General features: G+C 50.9%; 1 protein-coding gene and 1 long non-coding RNA gene across 2 annotated transcripts in view; one reads left to right on the top strand and one right to left on the bottom strand.

Annotated features, from left to right (window-relative positions):
• The window catches only part of LGR6 (leucine rich repeat containing G protein-coupled receptor 6), a 152,029-nt gene that overhangs the window by 128,677 nt on the left and 14,774 nt on the right, over nt 1-8,578 (bottom strand).
• LOC108448060 overlaps nt 1-8,578 on the top strand; it is a 22,380-nt gene that overhangs the window by 10,314 nt on the left and 3,488 nt on the right. The window contains exon 2 of the long non-coding RNA XR_001863842.1: nt 376-381. This is a non-coding gene — a long non-coding RNA (uncharacterized LOC108448060). The remainder of the gene's footprint in view (nt 1-375; nt 382-8,578) is intronic.

Raw genomic sequence — 8,578 nt, 5'->3', positions numbered from 1 at the left:
TGGAAGGGTCTCCCCCCAGAGTGTGCTGGGCACTGCCCAGGCTCCCCAGGGAATGAATGGGCACAGCCCCGAGGCTGCCAGAGCTCCAGGAGCATTTGGCCAAGGCCCTCTGGGATGTACAGGGTGGGATTGTTGGGGTGTCTGTGCCGAGTTGGAGTCTGTGATCCCTGTGGGTCTTTCCCAGCTCAGGAGATTCCATGACTCTGTAGTATGCACACATCAGCACCCAGCACTGGCTGGGAGACAGCTGTGAGCCCATAATGGGATGCTTGGTTCAAGGTATAAGCAAGCCACATTTCTGACACAGGAGGTTGTTCAGGGATTAGAAGCTTCTCACCATACTCTTTTTGACCAGCCTAACGTGCCTGGGGACAGCCTGGAGTGTGTTTTACAATAGATCAAGGCTGAGGAGCTGGAGATGCCTCTGCCTCTGTAGTCGCACCAGCTCTCTTTAGCTTCCATTTTGATGTAAGCTTACATTTCCTACCTCCAGGGAATCAGAATGGCTCTTTTTTTGGCATTATTAACCAGCTTAATTAAGACAATACAGCTTCTACTGTGTAGCTACCCTCCTACTTAAGGAGCAGCTCAGCTTTTCTTAACTTGTAAACTTGCTGCCTACTGGGATTTCTCACTGAAAGCCTCAGATTTAATCCGTGTTTTGGAAAGAACTTCTTATCCTATTGGGAACAAAAGAGTTATTCACTGCTGTGTATTCACTTTAAGGTAATGGGTAAATATAGAAACTAAACTAAACTCTGGGATGATGGTTGGGCTTGTACTCTTTGACTGGTGGGGTGTATTTTATCCTGCTTCCCATAGCATTCCTCCTTTCATTTATCTGTACAATTGTCTGGACTGACAGGCTGAGGCCTATCAATTATTTCACTCTCTGTTACACTAAATTACAAAAGACCAGATTTCTCACCCAGGCCAGACTGTGCCTTCTGTACCCTTCTGTCTTCAGAAGGGTTTACAGTCCCTTCTGAAAATATCAAAGGAAGTCTTTAAAGCCCAGCCAGATTTTCATTGTTGGGAGTCTCCAACTTCATCAAAAGAAGAGACAGTCTAGACAAAACACCTACAAACTTCACTCTCATCTAAAAATGTAACTGTTGTTTTTGTGGGGAACCTTTCACAATTTCTGCCCAGATCCACCCAATAAATTACATCTTTGCTGCTTTGAGTTCTTCCTGTTTCATGAATCCCCATGAAGACACGTTTGAAAAAGCACTGCCCTATCACGGTGTCCCGCAGTGGTAGGGAGGAGAAGAGAGATCCAGCAGGCAGGAATTGTGCAGCAAGATTGATCTATTTAATTATTTTACAAACTCTTTTATAGACTTCTTTTCTTCATAGTCTAATTGGACAAGGATCAGTCACCCCTTGGGGTGATTGGCTAAAATCCTAAAACATCCATTGTCAAAATATTTTTCTACTGTACTATAAACAAAGCTTTGCAAGGTCACAGGTATTCATAGCTTATAGAACCCTACTGATATCTTCCATGAGAGAGAAAATATCTCACAGGACTGGAAAGAACCAAGAGAAATTCTTGCTAGCAGCATATTTGTATCCACACTGCCCTCCCTCTCATCTATGTTGGTGACCCTCCAGAGTGTCAAATCCAAGAAATTCTGGATTATGAGGGAACTCACAGGGCAGCATTTCTTTGCCTTGAGAGTTATGCACATTGGAGAGCTCCTGGAAAGCCACTGAAAATCTTGTGAAAATTTGTCATCCATCAGACACTGGGAAATCCAGGACACACTGTGGTAGATGGGTGTGGAGGCCCATGTCCAGGGAAACCCCTTGCCAAGAATGCCACACCTCCATGACAAACAATGGGCCATCCCCAAAGCTTCCTACACTCAGCTGCCAACAGCTCCTCAAAACTCTGCCTGTGCATCTCTTAATGATTCCTACTTTGAGCTCTAATCCAGCCTTTTCCTATCCCGTAGACCTTATTTCTGTCTGGAAAAACGTCTCTGTTTCTCTTTTGTTCTGCTTTCAGTGGTTGCTCCAGCACAGTGTGTAGGCTTTTTTCCCTTTCCATGTTCTTGTAAGGAAATCAGACTAGAAACACCTAAAATGCTTGGAAAGGAGGAATACGAAGAGCCAGCTGCCTACACAAGCAGTCTCCAGCAAAGCCAGTCCTTGGCCAGGCCCAGGCTGCCTTGTGAGGGCCGTGAGCTCCTGCACACTGACAGACTGAATGAAACCAGGGGGTGGCCACCTTCTGCCCATGCATTCCCCAAGCAGCCAGGCTCTGTGGGCAGAATGAGGGCAGCATAAAGAAACCTGTCCCACAGATAAAACCCCACCTGAGGAATAGCCCTGACACAATCACAGTCCACTGAGGAAATCACGGCAGTGACTCACTCTGTTGTCTCCAGGACAGTTCTGGATGAGATGGGCAGTGAGGTGGGAGCACAGTGCTAAAGTAGATCCACCCAACAATCTTGGGCTGCCAAAGGATCATGGTCCCTGTGGCCAACAGGTCTCTAGTGTCCATGCTGGAGTGCTCACACCTCCCTCATCAGAGGACAAGCCAGGCCCTGATGGGCTGAGTGCAAATGGCATGAGAACAGAACTCCCTTTAACACTGTTAATAGGTCACCTTGCTCTGTCCTAGGCACGGGATCCTCCCGTAGAGAAAAGAAAGCTATTCCTGGGACACAGCTCCCTGCTGTGATCAGAGGATGCTGTTCTGCCTTCCCTCTGGGGAACCCAGCTGCAGCCCCACGGGGCTGTGCATCCACCAGCCCACCCAGGGCTACCCACCCCTGCCTGCCAGCACTGACTCTGGGACAGTGCTTACCTCCATCCCACCCATCTGGGAACCTGCTCCCACACAGGTGCAAAAGATGTTTCTTTTAAACCGAGGAAATTCACAGGCAGCATTGAGTGATGAGAATTCTGGGGGGAAACAGAAGCTTTTGACAGCAGGACTTGGTTTGAGTACTCATGCTTGGAGAAAGGTTGGAAGCTCATGTTTTGACATCCCTGCTGGTTGCTGTGGCGTGAGCATTGAAGGGACCCTCAAGCAGAGTGTTTCTAATTCCTTTTTTTTGACAGATGTGATTCAGTGCAAATCCACTTGGCTGCATTACCTGGAAGCTGGTGGATGTGGAGGATTAAGAAGCAGGTAATTGCCAAAGACTTAGAGAGCAGTACCTGGAACTATTAAATCACCAAAGACAATGCAGATGAGATGGGTTCACCTGTTTCGATCAGTCCCCACATTCTTGCAGGAGCAGCAGAGCCACAGGAATGCAGAGCCTGCACACATCACTAATAATGAATTGTTCCATTGTGACTTGTAATGGGAAGGTTCACTAAGGAGAAGGAGTTTTTAAACTGCTGGGGGTTACCCTGGCAATGACCAAGATCTATGGGCAGGCCCAATGCTCCCTGGTGCTCTCCTGGACTGGGAAATCATGAGCAGAACTTGTGCAAACTCCCCACCTCTGGCTGCCCTGTGCTGCACCAATGCCTGGGTGCCGAGCACTGGTTTTACCCAGCTCTCTCTGGTGCTGGTGGCATGAGCAGCAGATGGGGCAAACCGTGTGGGACAGCAAGGGGGGCAGAGGAGGGTGGGAGGCAGGACTCTGGGGCGAGGCAGTCTGTGCCTGGTCCATCCTCTGACCCAGAGAGGGGAACGGGACCTCCTTGCTGGGGCTGTGGCCCAGTGTGCCTAATGCCACACGCAGCTGGTTGGGGTCTCCTGAGTCCTGGCCATCTTCACAGTGCCTGAGGGACACTGCCACCACATACAGGCAGCCAGAGATGACCTGCAGGGGCTCTGAGGTGGAAAGAGCTGCCAAGGACCCTCCCTGCTGCAGGATCAGGCTGCTCCTGCTGCTCATTCCTCCCACAGCTGCAGATAGGGAACTGGCTCAGACATTCCTCATGAATGAGAGAGGACATCCCACCAGTCCCTTTTGCTCCCAGCTCCATGGCAGCTGCAGGATGTGGGAACCTTTGCCTGCTGGTGGAAAGCCCTGAGTGCCAGCTCTGCTCCCTCCCTTCGATACACATCGGTGGCACGAGGAGCTCAGAACCTGTGGCCTGGTCTCCTGGGAGAAAGGCAATGAAGCGTGTGGGCCACGTCTGGAAATCAGATGCCCTGTGGGTGACTCATTGGCATTCCCTCTGCTCAGGCACCAAAAGATCATCTGTCCTGTCCAGACAAGTTTCACCAGCGTGAGCAACAGCAAAAGCCAGCAATACTCCAAAATGACAATATCTGAGAGCCTGGAGCTGACAGGATCCACCTGTGGGAAACAGCCCACAGGTGTTCTCAGGGAACATCTGGTGGGCACTGTTTAAGGAATGTGAGCAGTGAAACACCTTTCCTGGCACAAAGAAAGCCATCAAAGACCATGGCAGGCTCCAGGCTGATGAAGGTTACACATTCTCTAGCCTCAACTCATCACTCCAAAATCCACAGGGCAAACAGCTCTGTTCACACCTGCTGAGTGCCAGGTGGGGAAATCCCAGTAGCACCTGGCCAAGGGAAGGTTAAATGCCAGGCACACACCACCTCCACCACTGCGGATAGCACCCAGCTGGCTGAGATGAGGAAGGAGGGCACGCTGCTGCTCCCTGCACCTTCTGCCCCCATGAGCTCCTGCTGCACTGGCCACAGGGTAAAGATTTCTGTGGCCATTGCTCAGCCTCCACAGAGGCTCCTTTCCCAACAGCTTGGGATCTGCATTTGAGGAGGATGCTGGGCAGGTGGCTTCCCTGTTCCCTGAGTGGGCAGAGTCCAACAGCTCTCGGGAAGGGCTTCTGGCAGACAGCTTGTGGCTCTCAAGGTGACCTGTCAGGTATGACTGTCATGGTCTGACCCTCCACCCCCCCCAGCTGCTCTGAACATGTGCAGTCTGTCTGCTTGAGATTTGGGCACCTCTAGTGCCTCATAGGAATCTCAGTGCAGTGCCAGGGCAAAACCAGGTCTCCTCTAAGCTCTGCTTGATCACGGAATCATCGAATCATTGAGGCTGGGAAAGGCCTCTAAGATCAAGTCCAACCATTCCCCCAGCACTGCCAAGGCCACCACTAAACCATGTCCCCAGGTGCCACATCCACACATCTTTTGAATGGTTCTAGGGTGGTGACTCCAGCACTGCCCTGGACATCTTGTTCTAGGACTTGACAACCCTTTCAGGGTGGAGTTTTTCCCTAATATTCAGCCTAAACCACCCCTGGCCCAGCTTGAGTCCGTTTCCTCTTGTCCTGTCCCTGTTCCCTGGGAGCAGACCCCAACTTCCCCTGGCTGCCCCCTCCTGTCAGGGAGCTGTGGGGAGCCAGAATGTCCCCCCTGAGCTTCCTTTCCTCCAGATCCCTCAGAGCACCCCCAGATCCCTCAGCCACTCCTCATCAGACTTCTCCTCCAGACCCTTCACCTTGATGGTGCATTGTTGGGTGTACAGCAACATCTCTGCTCGTGCTCTCCCTTCTGAAGATCTCAATCTCACAAGAAAGCACCTGGAGCTGTTTCAGAGAACACGGAGAACAGTGGTCCCAGACCTGGAGGTCTGTCACACATCCAAGACCTAGCCAAGATGGAACTTTAAAATAAGAAGCATTGTGAGACAATAATGGGTAACAACAGGGTATCAAAGCTCCTCCAGTACAACTCTGGGACTCCCTCATGTGCTAAGACCTGCAGTCATGCAGGTGGGATAGGTCACCCCCAGCCAAGATACCTCCATGTCTCAGGGCAACAAGAAGCCTTTTTATGTCTAAGCATGAATCTGGTGGGTCTGGTGAAAGTTCAATCTCTATCAGGAATAGCAAGGACAGGCCAAGGAACTTCAGAAAACTTCTGATCTCACCCAGTCAGACCTCAGACAAAGAACTGCCCAGATCCAAAACTCCCTCACGTCTGCCAAGCAGAAGAATGTCGTAACTAAACATCAGTTTTTATTTGGGCCTTTAGAAAAATCATGGTGTGTCTGGGCCCTGCCCCAGAAGGCTTGTGCTGTTGTGTAACCAGGTGTGTGGGACTCTGGGGAAGACTGTGGGCCTGGAGCTACAGGACATCAATATTACCTTTCTACCCCCAAACTGCTGTGAGAAACATGGTCAGTGAGGATGTCACACAACTGAGGAAAATCATTACAGAAAGAGCCTGATATAAAGTGAATAAATCAGATTGATTTATCAGAATTGGATTGATTTATCGAGATTGAGCAGAATCCTGCCCACAGCAGCAACAAGCATCTACACCATGCTCTAGAAGATCAAGGCCAATAACAAGATCAGCTAAAGCATGATTCTGCTCTGCTGTGGCCATGAATAAACATGGTGATAACAGGATCTGGGAAGAGAGCCTTGATCTCCACACCAGCCTACAAAAACCTGCCAGGGAGAAGTACAAGCAGCTGGAGCTGGGCAAATTGATGGAGGTGTGGACTAGTTCTGGCTGGGATGGAGAAAATTTTCCACATAGCAGCCCATGGGGTGCTGTGGTTTGGGTCTGTGGCTATGCTGATGACACACCAGCATCCTGGCTACTGCTGAAGAGTGCTTGCACAGCAGCTTTCCCCCTCTCTGTCCCCACCAGGAGCAGTCTGGGGGCATGTGAGAAGTGGGGATGGAACACAGCTTGGGCAGCTGTGACCTGAGCTGATCAAAAGGATGGCCCACATCCTATAACATCAGGCTCAGCACTAAAAGAGGTGGGGAAAAGGGCAGCAAGGGGGCACATTAGTGGTTATGACACTTGTCTTCTAAATGAACCATCAGGTGTGACAAAGCCTTGCTTCCCTGGAAACACCTGACTGGCGTGGGAAGCAGTGCATGATTTCCTGGTTTTGTTCTTCTTGCACACCCAGCTGTGCTCTACCTCCCAAACTGTCTTGGTCTTGACCCATGAGAGTTGTCAGTGTTGCCCTTCTGATCCTCTCTCTGCTCCCGCTGGGGAGAGGGATCAGGCAGAACTGGGGGGGATCTGAGCTGCTGGTCAGGAACAGCACACACAAGCTGCCCTGCAGGGAAGCTCTCTGGGCCAGCGCAGAGTCAGCCTTGGATTTGCCGCAGCTCATCGAGCGTCTTGCGCTTTTCTCTGGATGCCAACACAGAGTGAGAACCCTGGTGTCCAGTTTTCTGATCACCTCTGCTGAGAAGTCCCAACCCACACCATCTCTTCCTTTTCTTGGACTGCAGCACAGTGACCCTTGAGGAGCCACTCAACCATCCCAGCCTGCCTTCCTTCTGGGAAGCAGCATCTCATCTTCTCATCAGCTGCAGTTAAGTGCCTAATCCCGGGCTGCCTGCAAAGAAAAGCCCAGGACACAGAGGGAGAGACTCTGCTCCCCACCTTGCTTCATCAGGCAAGACTTCCTGCTCCTACAGTTTCACAGATACTCATGGGCTTTATTTCTTGATTTTCCCACCTAATCTGTTGCCCTCTGCTGCCCTGACTTTATCAGCCAGCACCATTCTGAGCTGTGGCTTGCCCTTCCTCTCTGAGCTGAGCCTCACAGTGGAGCAAAGAGCAACCCAGCCAGCTCCATAAATGTTATTGCCATCCACACACAGCTCGGACCCTGGGCCAGAGCAGCATTCTGCTTGTTCTTGGAGGTAACAGAAATGTCCTGGGAGAAGGGACTATGTTGGGTGACAGAGATGGATAAACTGCTGGGATCCCAGGGAATAGCTGCCTGCAGATATTTGACTCATCTTGCAGGAAACCATAATGAACAAGGAGCAAAACACAGTTGTTGACACTGTAAAAGAGAGAATAGCATTTTTATCAGAACTGAAAATTGCTGGTGGTTTTCAGTCATTTTTGGCTGATAATTATCCATGTTCAGACCAAAGACTTCCCGAAAAGAAATGCCATGGCTGAAAGCTCTTGAAAAATGCCTTTTGGACTTCTGGCCTTCTCAGGAGTGCATTTCAAAAACAGCAGCTGTGAAAGTCAGCCAGAAGAAAGTGAGGATCCAACCCAAAGGATGAATCCTGGTTGTGGGGACACATGGCTGACAGGATCCTGTCATTCCTTCCTTCTGATGCAGCCCACGTGGGCAGGCTTCCCTTGCGGTACCAGTGCTGACAATCCGGTCATTTCTGAACGCTTCCCCGGGGAGCTGCTGATCCTGCCAGCACCTAAACCAGAACAGCCTGGGCCTCTGTGGCCAGCAAGCATCCAAGGCCTGCCTCCCAAAACAGGGCATGATTTATAGACGAAGAGTCTCCGAGCATTTGCGGCAGCAGAGGAGGAGTGCAGCTCCATGCTGTTTGATACTCGGCTTCTCGGCGGGGACTCAGAGTCCAAGGTAGGAGACGAATCCCAGCACATTCCTCACCGTGCTCACTGCCTTCTAAGGACAATGAGATGCCTGCAGGGATTTGGGCTGAGGGGCTCTCCAGCCAAGCCCAGCGATGGCCTGGCAGCTCCTCGGGAGGGACAGGCTGTGTTTCAGAGATGCTGAGAGTTGGCTGCTTTCGCGGATGTCTGCTACCCCGAGGAACGAGCGGGTTTCCATTAGCGGTGGCAGACTTCATGGTGTCACCAGGGAGCCACAAAGGCATCAGAGCTCTTGCTTTGTCTTATCCTCTCGTG

The sequence above is a fragment of the Corvus brachyrhynchos genome, unplaced genomic scaffold (genome assembly GCF_000691975.1).
Source record: "Corvus brachyrhynchos isolate BGI_N302 unplaced genomic scaffold, ASM69197v1 scaffold67, whole genome shotgun sequence".
Classification (NCBI taxonomy): Eukaryota; Metazoa; Chordata; class Aves; order Passeriformes; family Corvidae; genus Corvus; species Corvus brachyrhynchos.
Note: the sequence above shows the minus strand (reverse complement) of the source record. Positions and strands in the feature narration are given on the sequence as shown.